A 26029-nucleotide genomic window follows, 5' to 3' on the forward strand; every position below is an offset into this window, starting at 1 on the left:
CAATATGATGTGATTTAATGCGTAAAGTGCGCGCAATGTGTGTTTATCGCATTGGACCCGCTGAAAGACACACACTCACTCGCACACATCACAAACAAATCAAACAATATATATGTACACCATACGATATGTGTTGCGCATATATGTAGAGAGTCATGTTTAATGAAACATCGGACGCTTAAGCACTGTAGTATAAACGAAAGACCCCGAAAAAAAAAGTACCCAACAACATGCAAACAGCGAATATGTGTTTAAATTACAAAATGCACTTTTTTTCTACTGTCTCCAGTGTTCATTCCTGACAATGCACGTCCGATGGATATATGGAAATGAATATATGCATTCAATATGGATATAGTTGTTCGTTTCTCTGCCTATCTACGTATACATATAGTTTAAGTACGTGCTCGAAACAGCAAACTGCATTTTAAACGGCACTCTTTGCCTCTCTATCTCTCTCTCTACACACATTTTTCGTGTGATCTTGACGTTATTGTTGTTTTTTGTTTTAGTTCCTTTGGTAATTGATGCTTTTGCCGCGATCAGACCATTCATTCAAGATTGCATTCGTTGACACACTCTGTTTTTATTTTCTGTTACATTTTTCAGTATTATTAGATCCGTTCGAGGGAAAATGGTGCATATTACAGTTCATTGACTGGATGTGCAATTCAGGAGAAAAGATTCTGGTAAATTTCTTCACAGCACAGAAACACACATATGGTCGAACAGCATTTTTATGCGTTAAGGAGTCAAAATTCTCCAGAAAATCCATTGAATTAATGCCATTTTTTCCTGAAACTAATACAAGGTCTTAAGTTATTTCCATGTTTAGTCCTGTTTTCTTTCATTATTCTCTTCTCTGTGATCATGTCCCACTATGCTGTTTGTTAATCGTTTTTCAGTCTACCCGAGATTCATTCATTAATCACCCATGCCGATTTCATGCGTTGCATTCACGGCGATTTCGTTCGATATTCAAAGTGTTTGGATTTTTCCACAATTTCAAATTTTCCAAACCATACTGTTTGTATAAATTGTAATTGCTTGACTTCTTTCCGCTTTCCGCAGTTGTATATTATTTGTTTCGTTCCTTTTAAAAAATGTCTCAAATCAATTTTCAAGCGGATCACATTTTTGAGGGCATCGTACAATACTATTTTTAGTGAGATCCTGTCAAGACAAGAGAGTGCATAGCAACAGCAGAGCAAATTAGAAACATTTTGGATTCGTCATTTTCATTTGAGCTGTATTTCATCGCGCGTACACCATTAAACACAGTATGCGAGCAAACGAGTGATTACCGGCGAATGCATGCGTGCTTCGTGTCTGTGTACCTTCGGCGCACATGTGTTTCGATCTCTATGTGACAGAAGTAAAGAAAAAAAAATCGTACAGAGGAAAGGCGATATAAAAACGAGTACAATTTTTTTTGACTTGTGTGCGGCATCTTTTTGTTTGTTTTTCTATTTTTCATTTCGTTTTTTTTCACATTTCTTCATTTGTTTCTTTTTTTCGTTCTACTTGAAGTCGGTTCTTTTTGACGCTGTCTTTTTTCGCAGGCGCTTGATGAGTTTATTTTTGGTATGGATATCTAAAAATACAGAGTATGAATGCGTCATTACCCATTTCCAATGTAAATGCACTTGGAACATGTGTATATGCTTGGCCTATACCTTCCGCGATATACGATTTCAACGCGTTCAATGCTCACTGTGTTTTTTTTTTCACTTCGTCTTCGGTTCACGCGGTCTTTGTAATGAATGAAGAGGATAGATATTTATTTCCAAAGAAAATTCGAAAAGGAAATTGTATTTTGTAACGATTGCATTGATAAATGAAATTATAATGGGTCGTCAAGACGAAGTTGTTTTTTTATTCCGTGATATGTGTGCTTTGAATTACACGATATTTTGTTGTATCGGTGTTGTTTTGAGTTTTTTTTTTCTTGATCCATTTCCATTGAGGGAAGTGCGATAAAGTAAATAGATTTTTCTTGTTTAGACATTCAGTCATTATTGTGTTATGGTGCTCTCGACACCGATATCAATGCTATCATCTGGAAACAATGCGATGGCTATTGCTATACACATATATTTCGTCCTCAGACCATTATCGCTTCTGAATGTACGAGAAAATGTGTGGTTTTTAATTTACTTTCTTCAGCCATGTACGTTTTTGACGATGATTATGCTATGCGCGAGTTTCGAACAACGTGATACTCGGTTAATTTTAGAACTATGTGTGAAAACTTCTTTGGCTCGGTTCTTTTCAAATGCAGTTTATGTGTTTTTCTGTTTGATTTTTGTTCGATTTCGATTTGGCACGTCAATCAGAAATGCATTGACCAATCAAAATTCGAAACAAAGGCAAAAAACTTTTGTGGAAACTGTTGAAGATTGTGTTTGATCTTTCGGCCGTATCATGAAAATGTTCGGTTCCATTCGAAAGGGAGACGTACGTGCGACGAGACCAAAAATCTCGCCGCAAAAAATAAACCGAACTCAATTTCCAATTCTCAATATGTCTACAATTGCAATTTTGGTCATTTGTTCGGCTGTTTTAATTCGGGTGTATTGGATGCCATATTGATAGGGAATGAATGGTTATGGACGGCAAGAAAAGGTCAAAGAATTGTATTGCACACAAGAAATTACCAAACCACTCGGACGAAATTTATACATATTTTAGGGAATTCGATGTTTGTTGGTGTACAACAACAGCAGCAATCATGTCTCTACACCCTTAGAAAAGAGAGCACTCACGCAGTTTCAAGGATCTCTCTCTCTCTCTTACTTTTCCTCAATATGCTCGCTCGCATTTGCTTGTTCACCGTTGATGGCCATTACTCTTGGATATTATTACACCATTCGCATTATACGATTAAAAGGCAAAATCCAGACGATGGTGCTACTGTGATCAGGTCGCTCTCTTCCATTGTGCACGCTCTCAAACACATCCTACGCGCGCGCCACACTCTATAGAGAGTATCTTGTAGTTAAAATTGTATAGAATGACTGCTTTACAATGCGCTGCTTCGAATGGCATAAAACCATTATCTACGGCTACGGGCATTAATTATTCACTTTCATAAAAGTAAAAAGCACGTTGTTGTTTGTTTTTGAACTGATGTTGTTGTTCTCTTTTTTGTCGTTGTTGACGACTTGGTCAGAATATTACAGGCATCCGAAAGAGAAAAAGAGAGAGAGAGAGGACTGAGTGAAGCAAGCAAAAGTGGTCGTAAAAATATTTTGGCCCGTTATAAAAATTCTATGCGTTTTTGTTCTTTTTTTTGTATTCTGCTGTGTTTGCCATTTTCAGTATTCAGTATATCCATCTAAATTTTCTGACTTGAGTTTCTCTGTGCATATATACACTCCAAAAATGTGTTTATATGTGCTTTCAGAATGCGTGTACATCAAGATTTTATTTGTATGTTTCTGACTCCATTTCATTTCGGAAAAAAGGTAATTGGTGTTCGTGGTTTGTATGTCATGTAATCGACGATATACCCTTAAAAAGCAGAAAAACATTTTTTGGGTTGGGCATTTTCGTACGCAAATTCACACAGTTATCACTGGTCAGTAAATATTTCGTCGATTGTATTTAGTTTTTGGCCAGTTGTCTTTTTCTCGTTTTATCTTTTGTTCATGTGTTACTGCCATATCTCTAAATGTACAACCGATTCAACGGCGTTTGTCATACTCGGTTTCGGATAAAAGGCGTAGAAAATATTTCACTTTTTTAAATCCATTGCTCCTAATTAATATTCATAAAATTATATTCTGTATTTGTGTTTCAGAGGCCATTTGAGCTACTACACTATTATAATACAGGAATCCTATTTCAAACGAACGATTAATTCATTTTTCTACTTCATTTTCATTTCACCACGACATGTAAGTTGTCATATATATAAAAGAGGTAGAGCTGTAGAGCAAATTTACGAAAATTTCCGTTAAATCCCTATGGACAGACACACGCACACCTTTTTTCGTGTGGCCCAAACATACTCAGTGCTAATAGACACGATTCAGCAACACACGGCAAAGCATATTACAAGTCTCGCTATCTCGGAGGCACTTTATGCGTATGAAACGCATTAAGTAACCATCACGCATACGGTGTTTTACACTCAATCTAATAAAAACGAATTTTTCATTTTTGATGGCCGTTAATGTCAAAAAGCATTTGACTATTCCATTTGGAGTTATTTTTTTTTCCTTTCTGCTCTTTCACTTCTCTTTTTTTTTAAACATTTCCTCAATCCACTCTCAACTCAATCTTTTGCTTTTGCTTCTGTTACTCTGACGAACTTCGACTTTTTGTTATATTGGCCCAATACAATTTTCATTATCCCAAAATACAAAAACTCAGTACACAAAAGTAGCATTGCGATCACACACAGGGTAGCATAACATATTCAGGGTAAAATATATTTTGGGCGACATTGTGTGTGTGTGTCGCAAAACACTCATGTAGTTTAATTTAATTTCATTTTCCATTTTATACATCATTTTTGTATGGCATCATCATTTTCATGCATAAGCATCAATGTATAGATTTATTTTGTTGTGTTTCATGGCATCTGTGAGAATGCATCCCCTCAATGTAAGCCAACAATGTGCGTTCCATTTGGCAAAAAAAAGCTCACCCACTCTCCGACGCTTTAGTTGTTCCAGTGAATATTGAAACTATAAAACTATAACTTTTCGACCAAATTTAATTACATATATTTTACGTTTTTCGCAAACAAAGCAAAAATGGCAAAATCCTGAAAATTGCCTGCATGCATTAAATATCTCAATCATTAGAATTTCAATACGTGCACACACGTGGATATGGTACAACGGCAATGGCAGCAAACGAAAAACAACAGAGAGAGAGGAAGCGAGAGAGATTCAATGTATACAACATTATATACACTTGCTCTTTCTCGTTTGCTAACAATTTCCATCTCTCTCGTTCTATTCGTCAGTTGATGCTTTTGCATCCGGTCCATTGTTGGTGCGCTATGAAAAATGAATGTATCGCAACTCAAGCATGATGCAAAATTCAACAACAATTCACGTACACACATACACGCATCAACATTTTCCATTCTCGCCAGACCGACAGACAAATGAATTATAATGTGCAAAAATGCACTCCAACAATTTACGTTGTATTTATTGAAGTTTTTGAAAAATTGAATGTTAAACCACCTACCCCTCTCTCTAAGGTTGTTGTAACGCACAGTGTGGTCACGATCAACAGACATTTTCAGCCAATATGCGAAAAATTTTGTCCACACATACAATACTGTGTCTTTTCAACTTCGTTATCATTTTCATTCGGAGAATCTGTTCCCATCGGATTGTGTGAATTTTCATCTATCGTGTATGGTGGCCATTTCTAACACTTGTTCCTATTCCACATGCAAAAGTCAAATAGGAAAACTTTGATTTTTGTGTGTGTATGTATCTGAATGTATGTATGTGGCGATGGCTAATTTTCAGTTTGGATTTGCAACACGAACAAAAGGAACATCGCAAAAAACCGACGATAGAGATAAATGTGTGACAACCGGCCACGTGTCTAGAAGAGCAAAAAAAAGGTTTAGTTAACTACCAACATTTTGCCATCTAAACCACAATTCACAACTGCAGACAGAATGTTCTGGTTTAGTTTTTGAAGTTTTCTGACCAAATGAAATTTAGTTAAAACGCAAACACATCTAATTGCAAACTCTTGCTTTGCACTCTACGGGCTTTTCGTGTGACACTTTTTTTGTTATTCATTCATGGGTGTATGTGTGTCGTGTCGGTCGGTGGCGGTGTACTCGAGATTCAGGTAAAAGTTTTTCCATCAAAAAAAAAGACACGAAAAATTCATGACTCCGACAATGGGATAAAGAGAGATAGCTTTCGACTTTCGGCAAAATTATTTGTCTACGAATGCGAGAATATTCATAGGACGTGATGACAGTTGTTCATTTTATACTGTAATGGCTTTTTAGTTGTGTTTGCACTTTTCCAAGCAGCCCGTCGAAGTTTTTTTTGTTGTGTTTTCGTTTTCTGAATAGTGTTGTGCTGTCCCCGTTCACTTTAGTTAAATTGATTTAGTTGTATATCTTTCTGTGTCCGTTTTTCAAACATGATTTCTGTTCTTCCGTTTCAAACTAGAAAATAGTCAGGTTAATCTAGATTGACGCATCCCCATCGATTAATGTAACACACAAATATGCACCGCATGGGAATAGTTATAAAGTCAGTTTTAATATATTTTTACATGCTGACTTGGGGCGTGTGTGTGCTTGTGTCATCAAAGTAATAAAATTAAACCAAACAAAAAACCTCATAAACTCAAGCAATGTTCAACCTCAAAATCCAGTGCAGTTGAACACAATGCGTGTGACTTGAAAATATTTGGTTGGGAAAAAATAGAAAATCTGTGGCAAAACTTCTTAAACTATAATTAAAATGTTCGGTCGCGGTTCAATAAATGTTTCGCGATAAAATCGGTAGCCCACAACTAAACGGCACTCATAAAATTCGCTTTCCCTCTATGCTCTTCCACATGCACACAGGCATTCGCATACAATACGTGGCGTTCTATCTACACTTCATTTGAATATTATAGTATATGCTGAATTATATTGTGCGTATTAAATCGATCAATTTTACAACTATAAATGTTAACTTTTATGACCTCAAATGATATTCTCAACGGTGTCATAAAATACTAATTTTAATTGATCGGAAAAATCGTTTGAGCCATGACTCGGTATTTAAGGCCCTTCGAGACTTCGTACGAATGTGAACGCCTTTGCCACTGTACAATCGACACAGCCGTCGAATGCGATTACGATACGATGACGACGTTCGACACACACGCTTCATTCCACATGATTTCTTAACCTCACAAAGACGAATGCCATTTGGAAAAAGAGGTGTATCCGTGATATATTCAAAAACAAATACACATTTAATGGGCCATTATTTTCATATATCGTAACAACGGAAAAAGCAATAAAAAATTTGTAGTAACAACACGATCAAATCGCGTTCAAACTTCGAATACCGAGTACCGACCGGCAAACGAGATATCAGTGTCAGTCAAACAAAATCGAAACGGAAACTAAATCACAAAATAAAATATCGAATTTCAAACGTAAAGTGATTGAACTTCTCTTGTGAGCGATTGTTTTCATTGCGTTCTCAAGTTTTATTCAGTTCTGGGATGTGAGAATATTTTCTCACCGTATTTGAAATTGATAAATAATGAAATTTAATTTCTGTGCGCTCGTAAAATTATCTATCGTGAGGTGAGGGTGGTGTTGAACAAGCAATAATATTTACGTTTTCGATTACTTTTGAAACGAGTAGAGTTTTCTCTCTCCTACGTTGAACGGTAATGAGGTTCATAAGATGGAAAAAAGGAAGATAAATTACCGTGTTCTTGGTACAATTTTACGGTAGAAAACGAAAAAAAATACTGAAAACAAATCATGAAAAATCGGCGAAAAAAAGAGTCGTAATAACGCACATGATAGAACACAAAAGTGTCGGCAGATGCAACGGTGATGGTAGATTTAATTACGGTTTGGTACCATGTTGTCAACTTTTGGAATGAGCAATAAACTTTCGTGCTTGTATCGTTACACCTGAATTGGTTTTCCGATTTGAAGAAACCGAATTTCTTTAGCCAAATCGAAGTATCTTAATCGAAGTGTAAAAATCACATTCATTTACCTTGTGTGCCAATAACTCTGAGGATTCTTTGATGTATGCATACGTGCAAGGAGTCACATTTCTTCCGTTCAAATGTCGTTTTCATTAAATATTAATTCCAATTGACTGGAAACCAAAGAAAATAAAAATAATTTAAATTCGTCAAATCTATCGTACGTTTCATTTATCCATATAGCAAAAGAATCAAATGCAACATATGCCTTTTCATCCAACGTTTTCTGTTTTGGTTTCATCGGTTTTACTCGAAACATTTTGCTCTCAATTTCCCCGCATTTCACTGGAAGCGCACATTTGTCACAAAAACCAATTCGATTTTCAATTCGAATGAATTCCGATATATGAGATGTCTGGGATTTTGTAAGTCAGACACGGTGTATTTTATTAATAAAATGCCAAAGCAGTGTGTACAAAATGACTCAGACGTAGCATTCCAATAAGATATTTGTCACAATCAGGAGAAAATGTGAATGAGTCGAACTCGAGTTACGTTGCTTCCATTGAGTGAAATTTGAGCAGCGCTGGCGCGCACATATAACGAAGGGAGAACGGAGCAAAGACGTTGAACTCGTCTCATCCATAGTTCGAGTGGAATTTCCTTTCGGATGAGACGAGTTGTGCGTGACACATACACGCAGCATGTGAGATTTTCACTCATGTTTTATCGGCTAACACGCGAAACAAAAACAAGACAACTGACAACGAATCGAATGAGGTATAGAGCGGAGAAGGCTACCGCACCATAGCCGATTTAGTGGAACATTCAGTTTGTACCAAGTACTCAAAACGATTGGTTAGGTATCGAGTTCGCTTGGTCATTTCATATCACACAGTGATTATATGATGAGAATAGAAAGAGACAAACACACAGAGAAAAAGAAGCATACAAAACAAGTTATCGCGCGCGCGACATTCCGAAACTTGAATGAAATATTTTTTTTCGTCTTCACCGATATAAATCTGAAGTTAAAACTCATCGAAGAATAAAAAAACTAAAGAGAAGAAAAAACGTTTTGAATTGAAGTGAGAAGTGATTGAATATTTGTGAATTTATTCCAATAAAGTGAATTTGAAAAATTGCCGAACGATACGACAATTAGAAAAAAAAAACATAGAAATGTGCACGGAAAAAACGAGTGCATTGAAAGTGAAACAAATTATAATCAAATATTGATTCAAAAAGGCAGTTGAGCTCATGTTAATTGCACAACAAATAATAAAGTGAGTTTTGCAAAGGTTCAATGAAACAGACACGATAAAATTGAATTTATTTTCCACGAATACGCAGGAAATATTCAAATTGTTGTTTGGCTGAATTGAAACGATTTTGTCTCGTGTTGACGTGATTTTGGCGATTTTTTTTAAACCTCCCTCGAAATTATGTTGCATTTTACAAAAATATGCTAGAGTGAATCTAGTGTGATGTATGTTTGGCTCCTTTTGGAGATGTGAAAATAACGCAATATTTATTTTCTTTTTTTCTAATTGATATGTCACTGCATCGAAAACTAACCATTTTTCACCTCTGTGTTTTTTTCATTTTTAGCATGCAATATTTTTTCATGCTTTTTTTGGTTTACGATTTTTTTCAATGTTATGCATTTTACATGGTGATGTATAAATGTAAAAAAAGTATAAAAATGGATTTAAATGCATACACAGAGTGGAACACGAAAATTGGACGTAATCAAAGTATAACCAGCGAAAATCAAATTAAAAACAGCGAAAGAATAAAAAACAGTATGTCGTAATATGAAATTGTGAATAACTCGGAATATTTTGGCCCACATATATGCTCATACCGTATTTTAGCCTTTCAAACACATTCACATCAAAAACTAGATAAAAAAAACACTGGAAATTTGCTGGTTTTCACAAAGAAATCAAGCTCTGTGATAATCCCTGCTATACGGTGCTTGTATTCGTTCTGGTGCCAAAAAACACAACTGTGTTACTGTTCACAGAAGCACATCAACTTCGAGATTCTAAATTTTGTTGTCGCCATAGCAGCAGAGCACATTGAATAAACCATAATTCCAAAGGGACAAGCGGCGACAGGGATCAACGACAGAAATTTCGGTTTTGTTTGTTGGGTGCGAATGAAAACGTGAGCCAGGAGGGTTTTTTGATAATTTTCAATTTAACTGTCCTTGTTATGTTTGCCGTTGGACCAATTGATTTAACCAACACATACGCATAAACTTCGGAGCAAAACCATAAACACATGGTCTTTCACTCATCCGTTTTGAAAATGATAATAATAGTAATTTGATGTTCATGTCATATTCGCCGTCAATTTCACAATCATAATACCGCTCTGCCATCCAAAATCAAGCGACACAATGGACACATCTAGACAATAGAAAAAAATAAGAGAAAAAAGTGAGCACATCGGTGTGACAAATAAAAAAATGGAAAAATCAATCAAGTCCGTACTCTGAAGTATAAACAATATCAAGATTGGAAATGACAAACAAAAGGAAAAATCAACCATTTCACATTTCTTCTTCGTTGCATTTAGAAATTGTGTATACATTGTCCATTTTTCCGAGTCGGGATCAGGACGAAATCGTGTTGTGTTATTCTTTTCTTTGGCATGTCTTTGGCATTTACACCCGATGATATTGGATATGTGTGCTTTCAGTGTTTGTAAATATTGTGCAAATATCAAAATCGAATCGTTTTGCTTACATTTCATCATCTATTTTGCTTTTCATTTGGACTATGTTGTCCCTTCGTATCCGATTCGTTTCTGTTCAATCAAGTTCATGCCCAGTGTGCTCCGTTTGCATTTCCCTTGTGTCGCCGACAAATGACAACAACACAATGAAAACAAAATTATAATAATAATTCGATTATTATGGAATATGTCTTTGTGTGATAAAACTGACAATATTATATTTTTTTCTTCTCTTTTCTTTCGCTAATGTGAATGCGTGTGAGCTTATGCATATGCAATTTGAGTTGAGGATCCGGTTTCTATGCGAAACAGAGAAAGAAACGAAGAAAATCCGGTGATGATTTTTCAGCCGGAAAACTGGCATAATAAGCACATAAAAATAAATGTCTTAGGGCCTCGATATGTAATATGCGCTCGACGAGCCAGCTCTATAAAATTAAATGACAGCACATGCACACAAACAAATACCGGAAAATGACCGACAATAACATAAAATGATGAACGAAAAAAAAATGGAAGACGAACAAAAAAAAATCGAACAAAAAAGAATGGAAAAAGAAAACGAAAAAATATTATTATTCTTACGCTTTATGGGTGATATTTCCTCTCAAATCATTATACCGTAAGTGGACATGCTTATTCACAGTAAATGGGCTCGATTGTCCTTTATAATGTGTGTCGGAAAACGAAGTGAACTAAAAATCAATATGCTGAAACATTTCGTTTCAGTGACGTTGATGGTTATAGCAAACGAACATCAAAGGAAATTCAGTGTAAAATGAAAATTATGCAGTAGAATTTTTTTTTTAAAAACATGGCGAGAATTTGCTCACCTAAAGCTGAAGCGTTGAAATGCTAAGACTTAACATTCAGCTGTGTGTTGTACACACTCTATCTTCGTTGCTTTAGTTTGCTGCTGATTGACATTCAAAATTCCGGTTTGTTGTGTGTTTGCTTTTTTTTATATTCTCATTCTCTTCTTCTTCTAATACGTTTCTTTGATTCAATCAATTGATACGGTTCTCGCAATGTGTTCTTTTGTGTTTCTTCTTTTTCATCGTTGTTTCAGAATAGATATGTTATAATGCATTGGTGGCAAACAAAATTCTCGCTCTTCGTTTCAATTTCGTTCGTGTACGTTGCTGTGTGTCGTTGCTTTAGTCGAACTATCGAGAGAGAAAACACATAACAAACCGTTCATGGTTGAATTAAAGTAGCCACACCAAACAAAACCAATTTTTTTTTCAATAATACATGGATTTCAAATTATTTGGTGATATGGAACGAAAGAAAAATCGAAAAGCGTGCTGTGTTTAACCGAAAAAACCAAAGCCAAAGAATTTAATTATATCGATTTTGTGTATGCGATAGCAAGCTGTAGTAAGTGAGTGTGGAAAATAAGTGGCAATAAAACATATTGGATTTTTGTGTCTAGCCTTATATATCACAAAGCGCGTTTGTTTCGTCGCGCCACCGAAAAATACCAATATATACCCATGGACGGACGGCCGAATTTTTATATCTATTCCGAAAAATGGACAAGCCAATTCGATCGATCATTTTTCTCTCTTCCCTTTTCTGTATTTGTTGTTTTTTTTATGTTTGAGTTCATTCGATTCGCCTTTGGCAATGCCGGCTGATCTGATCTGATTGAAATGTTAAAAAAGCAACTCTGAAACAATTCAATTATGTAGTTAAAATGAACACGAGCGCGCCTATGGTCGGTATTTTGGTTCAGATTTCTCAAGACAACTCCAGCCACACCGAAATACCAAAAAAGACGTTTATTTCATGGATGAAAGTGGAAAATCGAAAGAATCGAATGACGGTTCCCTCATCTGACTCAATTCACTCAACACTTTAATTTTCATGGCAATTCGAAAAGTATGCGATAAGAGCAAACGGCGTTTGTAATTTCGACGGGCAAATAAATGGGATTAGAATTGAAGTTGTGAATTTCAAATACGGTCCCCATCCACAATCCAAATCAACGTCGACGAAATGTCGGTTTATTCTTCAGTTGAAATTCCACTTGGGCGAATGAGTTTTTGAACCATTTCAAACAGAATCGCACAATTTTAGTTGATGTCGTATTCATTCTTACCCGCGAATATCACTTAACAAACTCGGGAATGAAGTGTGACTGTGTGTGCTACTCACAGAGCCGTCGTCGTCAGTTGAATTGAATGAAGTTCGACTTGCGGTTTGATTCTGTGAAATTTATGTTTATGTTGTGTGTTTTCAACAATTCGCGTGTAACGTAAAGTCATTTCAATAAATGTCTAAATAAATATCAGCTCCAATGCACAGTGCACACACAAACAGCCATTCAATTCGCGCCCATCAAAGCCATACACACACAGACATTTCAAGTGAAATGGATGCCAATACAATATATTTGACAGCATGCTCGTTCGCCCTCACTCACATTTAATTTATTATATTTAAAGACATTAACGAATCCTAAATGCATTGAAAGAATTAAATTGAGAACTCCTCATTTATTTCGAATCGGCAGACTCACTTTCGTTTCATGTCGCTTACTTGATTGAGTTACAAACAATCCAAAGTGGGAACGGAACAGAAGTGAAATGAAAAACGAGCCAAAATTAAACAAACGAACAACAAAACATAAAAACGCACCGATGATGGAATGCCCCAATAAAGACCATAGAATTCGTACATTTTTTTTATTTGTAATCAAATATTGTGTGCGAGCATATTGTGCGACGGTCTTATTTCACCTTATTGCTTTGGCAGATCCGATGATTTTCAGGCATTTCGGTGACGACCGCGATGCCATTGCCATATTTATATTTTGATAGAAAGCGAAACCGAACAAAAACAAAAACAAAACAATTTCCCCGTGGAATTTCCACAATTTTATGGGGAGAGGCAGAGGCAAAACAAGAAGAGACGAACGGTTCTCTTGATGTCGAATGTTTTGTGAACGTTTGAGAGTGGGTACTCGCACACCGGCAAACGCACTTTTCAAAACAATAACATTTTAACATTTCATTGCTTTGGGTGCACGCGTGACAGACTCGCCACCTACCCTTGACAATTGTGTTCGACTCATGTTTGATGTGGTTTCGAATTGCCATATATTTTCTCTACTCATTTATATGTTTTTTTTTGTCTTTCGTATAGTCGCGATCGCAATGAGCATACACATTAGCAAAAACATTAAACTAGCAAATGAAAAACGCAACATAACAAAACACGAAACAAACAAACAACGATGACGAAAAAAAGCTTCAACAATAATAACAGTAATAGCATTTCATTTGGAATGGTTTATTTCCTGCGTAATGCGTGCCTACGTAGACGAACTTGTGTGTGTGTGTGTGTATTTTCTGTGTACTCATAATAATATAACATTTGGGTTCTCTTTAACGCCTTCAATAAATATTATTATTTTCTTTTTCTCTTTGACTCTTTTTCCCTTTCCATTTAGATAAAGAGTAGCATTTTCGAAGTGCTAATGAACTTCTATCAAGAAATACATTCAATTACCTTATTTATGGTTGCAATTAAAAATTAATAATACGCCATTGAGGAGGAGAGACTCGTGCGCGGGGTCGAACCGGGGTATACGTAAGTACAAAAGAAAATACCAGCAAGAACGACACACACGAAAGAAAAAACATTCCAAGGCGTTTGTAAGAAGTATCATCAAGAGACGGCCCAGCGCCGAATATCATCGCAAACACATCATCATCGCAAATTGAATGGGAGTTCAGACACATTCCATTTGTGGATATTAATGAAAATAGATTTGATGCGAAATAACATGAAATTGAAGTGAAGAAGTTAAAAAAAAAACGGCAACAAACTCAAAATAACTTTCTCGCTCTTGTCGGTTTGGTGTGTTTGAATAGCAAGAGAAAAGGCAAATACTGACTGTATCCTCTCTTCTCAAAACCGAAATCTCAAGTGGAGTGTATTTATACTTCGAGTTTTATGAATGATATTTTTTCTGTTTGCGTCATTTTCTTGTTACTTTTATCGCGTTACTTTTTGATTGCTGAAATAAAATTACTCAAGATAAAGAGAGGGAGAGAAGAAAAATTCAACGTATTATCGGTTAAAGTGTGCGTGTATTTTTTTCGTGTTTGAACAAAGTACAGCTGGAAGAAAAAAAAAGTTGAAATAAATTGAAGAGAATGATAAAAAAAAGTTGAAATGAGTGTGCTTGAAAAAGTGTATCAAGAGAAGTGCGCGTTTTAAAAAAATATATGCATTAAAACATGACAAACATAGTTCTATAAATACAATTTTTGGATTTTTGAACATCTTGTTATTTGTGACAATCGCTCGAAAAGAAACGAGATTAAATTTTCCGATAAACAGTCCACATCAGACATTGTCACGTGGCCAATATTTTTTTGATAATTTTTCTCCCTCGCCACTTCGTCTCGTTTAGAGTGTTAACAAAAGAGCAGAATAATCAACAAAAGATATCAACGAACAATTCGACAGTTTGAAAGCAATAACCGGATGTCAATTCAACAAACTCCGCTGCTAAAATGGTAAGAAAGATATTAGAACATTTTGCATGTTAATAAAATATCAAACCATTTCTGCTTAAGCTTGGTAAAACTGCCAAACAAAATTTGTTTGCCACAAAAGTTTGTGTGTGACGACAAAGACAAGCTCCACACTGCAAATTTTTTTGAGCTATATCAACAAATCATTCAAGGATCTGCATTCAAATGAGCTTTTGATTGTTCTACTTGTTAAAACTATTTTCAAATATAGTTCCAAATGCTTTTCTACACACAAATTTTGTCAATTATAATAGAATACCTTCTTCAACTTTGAAGCATAGAAAAAAGAAATTGGATCGGCGACGACTACAGAGAAAACTTATTTTATGTGTATTTATTGAAAATCGATTCATAGAAATACAGCTTTTGATAATTTGCTTAAACATATTTGGTTGTTTTTGTTCTCAAGAAATGTTACTGAAAAACTAACTTGTCGCCAGATCTAATCAGCACAAGTAAAAAAAGCAGCCATTAATATAATGAGTTAAAATAGCAAAAGCGAATTGAATAATTAATTTGATTTAAAAACAGTCGGCAAGAGACACATTTTGCAATACAATTTTTGTCGGTAGCGTCGGTGTCATTATCGTCATCGCATTGTTCACGAAAGTCATTTTGATGAGTGAATAGCATAAAATGGCAAAGCAGCTCCATTAAATTTTAATTAATTTCGGAAAACTTGCGCGCTGCTTGTGCCGTTTATTTGTGAAAATGCACTTACTCAAAATATACACTCTCATCTCTCTGTCTACGTGAACATTTTCAACCGACGACGTTTGCTCTCGCGTATTTTTCGCCCTCAATCGACAAAGTAAATGTTAATAATTTTCTTTGTCTTCGAAATTCGGAAAGAGCAATTACGGCTGTACGTAGCATATTTTTGTGTATTCAATTCGCTTATTGTTCGACGCGTCGTCACTCTGCAAAAGACAATTTCAAATCGAATATTCAATGAGAAAAGAGTATCATTTAAAATGTTTTGTGTACTCGGAAGAGAAAAAAAAACACTGTATATACTTGTACGTTTTTAAATGAGTATTCTTCTTCCAACAACCCCCATAACCAAAACTGGGTTGTTAGAGAGCAACGAGATTCAGTGGTTGTCTATTGCCCCGCGCACATTTTGCATTGGATAGATTGGGTTAATAAAAAAGTCATTTTATTGTGAATGAAGTGAAAATACTCATTCTGTCTCTCTGAAAGTACACACTCACACAGCGCATTTACGTATCCACGCACTGAAAAAATCCACTCTCGACAACAGTCAAGAGGAAATTCAGCTACCTAAAAACAAAACGACGAAGGACGGCAACAGCACTAAGTTCAATAAAAGCAAAAAAAAATCCTGAATGTTTATTCTCGATTTTCTTTTTCGCGGGGGTAAAAACGAAAAACAGATTTCAGACAAGTTTGAAAGAGAGTTCAAAATGAAATGGCACATTAGTAAACAAATGTTCTCCGTTGCTGTTGTCGTGAAAAGATAGAGAAGGATAAACACAGTGAATATGTAAGCTCTCTCTTTCTCTTTACAAAATAAAGAACAATTTTGAGATTTCAAAAATTGATTTGGTTGAAATCAAGCGCCTACATTTGCAAAAAAAAAATCCAGATGAAAACGAGTTGTATTTATTTGGGGGTTTATTTGTTGTTCTTTTTTTTCATTCTTTCTGCTTATGTAATACTTCAGGCATAAACACAAGCAATATTTTGACTGCAATGAAATTTCAGCAATGAGTCCCAATCCAGTGGCCCGAAAATATTATCGATGAAATGTGAATGGAGCGACAAATAGCAGACGGCTTAGAAACGATATTTTAACGATAAAACACTGTGAATGAACAACAATTTTTTCGCACATACATCGCATTTTTTTATCGGATATACTTTGGACGGATATTATCGAAGCCTTATTACTTGATGTGCGGAGGAGCACGGATGTTCATTCGCGGGAAATGTATCGAATTATCGACATCAATTCCTATTTGAAACTTATCCATTTTATTGCATATTTGTTTTTTTCTCTCGTGTATGCTCTCCATCAAGACTTTGCCAATGGTGGCGCGTTGGTTCCGTTGTTGCTGTTGAAATGATTGCTTACATACACCCAAATATTTTATGCAAAATTCTCATTTCCATAAATATTATGTATATTGAACAACGATGTTCTGGCATTGGTGCAAGTGAGAAAGAAGATAAACAGAGATAGAAAGAGCAAAACGAGGTGGGAGTGAGATTTTCGCATGGAAATTGATGCAAATACTAATTCGCAATTGATGTTATCGGCATTTCGAAAACTTTGAATCGTGAGTTCGGTTCGATGAGTGTGTATGTGTGAATAAGCACTTCATGTAGAACCGTTCGTTATACCGACAATTCATTGAATGAATATAATTGGAGCACAAACACACACACACACCCATACATATCGGATCAGTAGCGAGTTGCCCTAGTTGGGATCTGAAAATTCGTTTCACTGTCATCGGTATTATTTAATCATAAATCGTTGAGGCAAAGATAAGTTTTAGTGCAAATACGATTAATATTTATGAGTTTGAACTAAGATTTATAGTTTGTGTTGTAGGCTCTCTCATTCTATCATGTACATATAGTTTTTGGATGATCGAATAATAATAATGATGATTGAATATATGCACTGTGAATTGGCTTTTGCCAGAAGTTTATCAAAATTGAGCTTTTATTGATTGAATAAGCCTTTTCGGCTAACTGACATTGAGTCTCCTTCTCTCTCAGATACACAACAGTAATTCGGCTTAAGTAATATTTATACTTTGGCATTGCACATTTTAACATCAATCCACCACTCTCTCCAATGTACAGTCTCTGCAAACCTGACACGAATCAATGTGATATCATCAATTCTCTCTGCAATGCCATACAATTGGTTCAATTTACATTGGAAAATTGACGAGAAATTGACGGATATTATCCCTTTGATTCTGGAACGTCAAAAACACTTTTTCATCACGTCAATGAATATTAATCGCTTTTCTCGCTTCGCGGAAATGAAAATTCCCGAGTTGGACAAAATCAAGCGGAACATTTATATTTATTCATCGTTTCGCATTCACATTATTTGAAAGATCGACAGCCTGTTGTTATACAAGTTCGGAAAAGCCAATAAAGCGTTAAACTATCGTTGAACGATTCTCTTTTGTATGAACATCAGCCATACTGTGTGCTCATAAAAACCGAATCATGATCGTTGATGTCTTTTCAACTTGTTTTTCTTTCTTCGTCGTTTATGCCAAAAGAAAAATCAATATCCCAGCGATGTCTCCGTTTTTTGTAAGCCCACCGAGATAGTTCGCTGTTTTTCTCAAGCGGAAAAGTTTTCTTCAGTCGAGATTTCACCAAATGAGCCATAGAATGAGTATATATACAGATAGGAAGAGGACAAAAAAACTGCCTCTAAAGAAATATAAAATGATGTATCTTCCTTATCTTTTGGCTTTGAAAAGGTAAAGTATTACGTCCTGAATAAAGACAAAAAAAATGTGAGCAACGGTAACATTGGCATCGGGAGCTTTGGTAACATTGGCGCGAAGCGCGCACTCGACAAAGGCAGTCGGGGTGAACGTCAAAAGTTGAGTAAAATCTCTTCCAATTATGATTATTGCTTATCTTATCAAACGTGAATTGAGGCGCTTTCGCATTCCGTTTATTTTGCCTTCCTTCGCTTTTGTTAGTTTCCTTTTCGCTTTTGGATGGTGGTCGATATGGTGAAACCGTGCGCAGATGGGATTTTAAACGTGTCTAAATGAGTATTTTCAATCTTTTTTGTTAGGCATGTTGTCGGAGTCATCAAAATTTCAATAGAATTACGTGCAGTTCACATCATATATACACATTTCACGTATTCAATTTTAATTATCTCGGAAAATAGAGAAAGCATATTTTTGGCTTATTTCGAAGTTTTAGAAACTAAAAAAAATTTACTGCAGTACACCAGTATTTTTCGTATTTCAACACATCTTTTCATGACACATTGCATCGGGTTGTTGCAAATTACTTGCAAACAATTTGAACGAACGATTTTCTTTACATTTACACTCTAAAGTGTCTTGTTTGCGTCAGTAGAACAGCAATGAAAACTTTTCAAGTTGTGTAGATTTTGATAAGTGAGAAAGATAACTCCATTTTCGATGTCACATTCATGTCGAGCTATACATGAAGTAACATCAACCCCACACATTAATATGCCAAAACCAATAACAGTAGCAACATTACCTGGCAAAACAGAGTGCACTCGATCTTGGAATTAGAAAGAGTGAGAGAGAGTGTAGAACTTATGTGCGGTTGGATGGTCGTAGTTTTTTATGTGATGAAAGGCTACCTGTCAAATATATATATTCATAGATGTTTATTCCAGTCACAATGGTTTTTGTTACGAAATTTATTTACATTTCGGGTTTAGTGTTTTTGTGATTCTTGGTGAGATTCAATTTAATAAAAGGAATTCTGGCATTTTCAACATCGATTTCGATTGGATGCCTGGCAATGGGAATATGGCAATTTGACGTATGTAGACTATGGAAAGACAGAGAAATGTGTTGTTTAAATGTCGTTTTTCTATTATATTTTCTCATTCTCACTTGCTGTGTATCTCATGATAATCCATATTCCAGAATAACCACATGATACGAAATGAAAATTGTGTTTCCTCATCCGAGATGTATCATCATTGTATACACCAGAAATAGAGTTTTGCGAAATCATACAGCAAAACCAAGTTCAGAAAAAAGAACGACAAAGATGAAGAGGTGGGCGGTAGGAGGTGGGAAATGGTATGAAAAGCAAAAAGACCAACGATATTGCACAGATAGTACATGACGTACACATATCCCAACACAAGAAGAAGACAAGAAGTAACTTTAACTTGTACGTAATTATTGCAATCACACAAAAACTTTTCGCCATTGAACGCACACACTGCCGCCAAACGACTCGTGTCGTTTCTATCGCTCTCAATTTATTTTTTGTTTTTTCAACTCACTCTTATTCTCTCAAATTGCACACTGAATATCATAGTATAATCTCGACTTTTGCGAATTGAGAGTGGCGCGCTCTAACTCCATATTGCACACAATATATAACCATTTCCGTGAGTATTAATTGCATTATGGCACGAGGAAATCGTACACGTATGCATATAATAACGCAGCCAGGCATTCAGATAAACAGCGAAAAGACACATTTGGCAACTCTGGAAATCGGAGAAATTGGAGAATAAATGAGAGCAAGAGAGAGTTAGAGAGAGAGAGAGAAAGAAAGAATATAATGTTAAAAGTACCCAAAAACAACAATGACTACTATTACAACAAACGACATCACCGAATTTATTATCACACACACAATTACACTTAAGATGGCAAGCATATATCTAGAGAGAGCGAGAGATGTTGTATCAAATGGCATATAATATCGTTTGAACATACCAACTCTCTGCATGGTGATTACGAGCCAGCAAGTGGGTTCAAGCCATCCAGAGAACGGCAGAGCGAGAGCAATAGCAAAAGTATAAAAACGCACAAACAATCTCGATGAAGTAGTTTATAGTTGAATGTTCTTTTGTTTATTGTATGATTTGCGTTTTGATTCTCAACAGTGCTATATTCTCATTTTCGAGCATTGTTTTTTAGTTGTTCACTTTAATTGTTGTGTGTGTGTGTGTGTGTGTTTGCGTGTATCTGCCGAATGTTTATTTGAAACTACAGTGCTCATGAATTGCTGGTTGGCAATGTGATGCTACGTTATTGCAAATTGCAATCCTCTTGTCGACAAAAACGAAATGAAAATCAAAATAGAAATGTTATTCGTATAATAAAAGCTCTTGAAGTTATGATATTCAATTGTTGAGTCTTTCGTTTTATTATTTTCTTTTTTTTTTCGTTCTGTGTCTTTTTGGCAAGAATAAATTTAAATGATTTTGGAAATATATGTCACTTCTCAATCGTTCGTTTCTCTCATACTCCGTACTCTTTCGACTAATTTTGTGTGTATTGTTTTGTTTGAATATTCTCATTTTACAAACGGATTTTCATTCTGGAGATTAAAATTAAGATTCATCTCATTGAACCAAATGTATGTAAGAGTGAAAGAGAAATGGTTTCATTTCAATTGCTGGTGTGTTTGTGTGTGTGTTTTCGATAAAATCGGTCTAGATGTGCAGTGAACGGTAAAAAAACGCATGAGCACCAAAACAAAAATAATATTAAAAGCCGGAGCAAAGAAGATTGGGGGTTGTTTTGCCATGAATACAACACACAAAATGTCTTCTAATATGCTCATCGAGCATAAATCGTTATAGTTTCCAAGGTATTTTACCGAATCGAATTTATGCAAGAGATTTAAACAAAGCAAGCGAGTCGAACTAGTGAATAAACGTGTTTCAAGCGAACCATTACAAATTTACACAGCAACGAAGAGAGAGAGAGAGAATATAAATTCAAGCATATCCTAGAAGAGTAGATCTGATGCAAACGTCGATACTGTATACAAAGTGAGTGTACACATGAGAAGAAATTGCAGGACGACACAGATAAAAGACACATCTCTTCACTTAACATACAAAAGCAAATGGGATAATTAGAAAACATTGTTCAACATATTGTTTTCATTTGCGCAAAGCAATACACGTTGTGGCTCGGTAAAGTTCATCGATCACACTCATATATATGCACACACACACATACACACAATAAATTTGGGCATAAATTCGACACTGAACCTCAAAATCACACAACATACACGCGCGCACACACACACACAGCTTAGTAGTAGTTTGAATGTTTGAGCGATGTTCGTGTATGTTGTTTGAAAACACAAGCCACACTCTGGCACAGCCATGTTATCGGATGCGTATGTAAGCACTTGTTTGGGAATTTGGAATTTAGAATTCGAAGAGCTCATCTAAATTGATTCGAATAATGAACATGCTGAACTAAAGGCCAATTCACATTTAACATTCATATTATCATTTACACGCTGAACATATGTGAATATAAATTTCAGCCCGCACACGTAAATTATAACAAAATGTTTAAAATAATTTTGCATTGACATGGCATTCTTAACATCGTTTCACTTTCGTTGTCCCACTCACTCTAATTTGCTATCCATTTTCTCTATCAGTCGGTCGTTCACGTAGACCATTTTCTTAATCGAATTTTGAGTGATTCTCGCATTTTGATAATGTCTTAAAGTAACATTGCATTTATACTATCTACTATTCCATTCAAGCTGTCTCCTTTGCACTCCGTATTTCATTCGGTTGTTTATTTGTTTCGATTCGGTTCGGTTCTATTCGCCTTTTACTGATGTATTATGTGCATGTTGATGTATTCAATTTGTTATGTGTATGTTGGGAAAATGCACAACCAAATAAATTAAATTCATTCCATTGCAAGTTACTTCGGTTGCACACTACTATCGACCATCAAAAACAACCGACTACAATCGATAAATGTCGATATGAATTATTGAAATTGCATTTCGGCATATCGCATGCAACACACACACTCAAAATCAGTCTTTTGTCTTAGACATTGATACGCCAGTAGCAAAATGTCGTTCACATACCATATCTAAGAAACTGAAAAAATGCCTTTGCCTGTCTTCAATACCTATCGTTTGAAGTGGAATTTTTCTAAAGAAAAACGTACTTTAATTTATCATTTCTTTGGGCTCTGTTAAATCGTTTGGCGGATTCGGTTTTTGTTAGTTGACTATCAAGTGCGCATTCCATTGTGGTTTTCGAAATACAACACAAACGTTTTAAATAAATCCCAGCTTTTAGGCATTGCACATATACATTATGAGACAGGTTGCGACAATGTAATATTACGCTGGATGACATCAAAAAGCAATAAGCAAATATGGTTTATGCGGATTATGAGTTTATGTATTTTGTTTGTCAGTTGAATGGGCTGTAAGTGCACTGCGGCCAAATAATCCGAGAACTAAAACGAGAACGAGACCACTGTAATGTGTATATACACTATCAATATGTGAATATATATATTGAAAATAATGGAATGAATTCCTCAGCATGCATTTCTCCACTTACGTAACCAATAATGCTGAGTCTCATCATGGTCACTTGCATCTAGATTACAAATAATATCCATTAATTTTGATAGGTTATTATTGTCGCATTGGAATTAAGTTTACTCGAAATTTGAAATGTACACACACACACACACACTTCAACCCATACAAGCTACCCCCATCACTTCATATCGCTTGATAACGAGCACTTTACATTAACCATCATCGCTTACAAATTTTCTACGCTCGACTGACAAAATCCAGACAAGCACCCAACACACGAGTTAGGTGTGAATTAGTTGATTGAAAATACCAAATCCCGTAACCCAAACTAGTAGTGTGTTCTATATCTATATATGTTGCGGTTACTTCAATCTAACAATCGCCTAAATGGCGTCTCATCGTCAATTTTCATTAGAAATGTAAACTTCCTGCAATTTAAGGAATCAAATGCAAGCAATTCACAATTTAAGTTCACACAGTAAATTCCAAATGGAATTGAACCCAATTAAAACTCATTTTTGAGTTAATTATAGTGTAAGATGTGCGAAAAAAAAGTTTGCAAATTAACACAAAATCACATTTGCAAGCACTATTCACCGTCCTGAGCCACTCAAAGTGTCGATTTTAGTTATTTTTGTTGATATGTGATCGAAAGAGAAGAATAGAGTGAAGAAAGGAGTGAAATAGATAGAAGGTTATATAAGAAAACTGGGCAAGAATGGGAACAAGAAGAGAGAAATTGAGAAGAAACAGTGTAGAAAGAAAAGAGATACAAGTGAGAGAATCAGAAGAGAGAGAGAGAGAGAGAGAGAGAGAGAAAGTAAAGAATTTTGGAAATGAAATCTCTCGAGTGCACATATCACATGTTGTTTGTCTTATCTTTAGGTGCATTTAGGAAAGAAGAGTGTAAGTGCTGAATTTAATTGGCACATATTTTTCGTAATATCATTGCACTATCGCCACTGAGTTGGTTTGTTATCTCATTGTCTGAAAGCGAAGAAATCACGAGAGACAATCTAGCAAGACTTCGAGAGAAGGGGAGATTGAACAAAACGAGAGAAGAAAAAAACGCACAAATCCTGCCAATTACCGAGTGATAAAATATATTCTTGTAGCTTATTTGGCGCGAAAAACTCCCGTCGAATAGCAATTCACATGCATTACAAACGGTTTGGAATTGATCTCATTGAGAGTGTACGTAAGAATTTAGCTAGGCATCGCATCAGCCATCACCAATTTTCGTATTATGTGTACAACTTTTATTATTATAGATCTACGTGAATTCTTTTCGTCGTTGTGTTTCGCGTGGAAAAAAAAAACAGACACACACACACAAACGGCAATCAAAGACATAAACGAGCGCAAAGAACGACACTTGAAGAATTTTTTTTTCTATCCCAATGTTGTTGTTGGTGTCTGTACAAAATTAAGGAATGAAATGAGGAATGAGAAGCAAACGTGTACGAATGAAAACGGCACACGGAAAACGATGAAAGAGATATACAATCAAATACCTGATAATAATAGAAAAGTTTATATAGAAGAGAAGTGATGGTAACGGCGAGGAAAAGAAAGTGAGTGAAAGAAAATAAAAAAAAAATATATAAGAAGCGACAAAAGGAAAAAATTACCTTTATTTCATTTATTTGATGTGAGTTCCGCAGTGCAGTTACGTGAAAATGTATGCCGAAACCGCTGCTGTGTGAATGCGCGCCCAAGAATCGTAATGGTAACAGCAACAAATTCAGTGCTTTGAACATTTAGAAACTTCATTTGTGAAAAACGGAACACAAAATGAACAAAACGTCGCACAAAAATACATTCACAGTGTTCCTTTTTCTCTTTTCTCTCTCTCTCTCTCTCACACACACACACACACACCGTTTCAACTAAACATTTAAATTGAACGCGCGTCGTAAAACCAATCTCAATGTTGTCATTAGGCACACGATACTCTCTATTTTGTGTGCATGCATGTGTATGTGGCTTTTGAATATGAGATAATATGAACACAAGCTGATATTGTTATTATCTCGTCTCGAAATTCCGCTTTTCCAAGACTTCGCCTGTCGTTCGTTTTACCATTCTTTTCCGTGTTTGTGTTTCATTCGAGGTTTCATTCATACATGTTTTTGTCTTCAACTTGGATCAGAGGCACACTCACAAAGGCATTTGAAACAAAAATCCCGGCAAAGAATTGGCATTCTCCACACATACGGGAACAAAATATTTTGAGGAGCAAAAACGAACAATTGCGACAACGATTTGGATTTAACACTGTGCCGACAACGTCTTTCAACGTCCCGATTTTTAGAAAGAGAAGGAGCGAGATGGGGAGTGCGAGCACAGTGTGTGCTTCTAATATATGTGATACATTTCAATTCATGATATTATCAAGTGAGCGTTTTTGGTTCAACTTCGTGTCGAATGATACGAATGTGTCATGAATTTGGTGGCAATCGTAGGAAATACGAGCAAACGAGTGCTAGAGAGGGAGCGAGGAGGTGTGAGCACGATACATTTTTAACATAAATACTATAATATATGATTTCGCACGTGAATCCATTGCGCTTCTACATTGCCCCCAAAAAAACACTTGATGTTCCGGTTGCAATGCTAAATCTTCGCCATATAATTTAACCAATTTTGTTTTGTGCGTCGTTTGGTGTTTTTTTACATGGTTATGTTTCATAAGCATTTTGGCGACTTTGCTACAGCACCTGTAATGCTCTGTGCAATATTACGTTTTAAGCGTTTAACAAGCATTCCATAAAATGTTTTAGCATTCGAAATTGAGCTAGAATAAACACATAAGACGCACACATATAACTATATCCACGTGTGTATGAGAGAAATATCGACTATATATATTTTTCTAAGAATCTAACCCAAAAAAACGAAGACGATTTTCTCATCTGTTATTTGTGTAAAGTATGATATTTTTTTTTTTGAGAGAGAGAGAGAGAGAGAGAGAGAGAGAGAGAGAGAGAGAGAGAGAG

At 35.6% G+C, this 26029-nt stretch overlaps 1 protein-coding gene across 4 annotated transcripts in view; it reads left to right on the forward strand.

Annotated features, from left to right (window-relative positions):
* Window positions 1-8511: 8511 nt before the first annotated feature.
* LOC116343838 (irregular chiasm C-roughest protein-like) overlaps window positions 8512-26029 on the forward strand; it is a 117857-nt gene continuing 100339 nt past the window's right edge. For all 4 annotated transcript variants that reach the window (XM_031772096.1, XM_031772099.1, XM_031772100.1 and 1 more), the window contains exons 1-2: window positions 8512-8951; window positions 13868-14942. The gene's annotated coding sequence lies outside the window, so the exon portion shown is untranslated. The remainder of the gene's footprint in view (window positions 8952-13867; window positions 14943-26029) is intronic.

This window comes from Contarinia nasturtii, unplaced genomic scaffold (assembly GCF_009176525.2).
Source record: "Contarinia nasturtii isolate CC-2019 unplaced genomic scaffold, AAFC_CNas_1.1 Cnas_scaffold_1037, whole genome shotgun sequence".
NCBI classification, from domain to species: Eukaryota; Metazoa; Arthropoda; class Insecta; order Diptera; family Cecidomyiidae; genus Contarinia; species Contarinia nasturtii.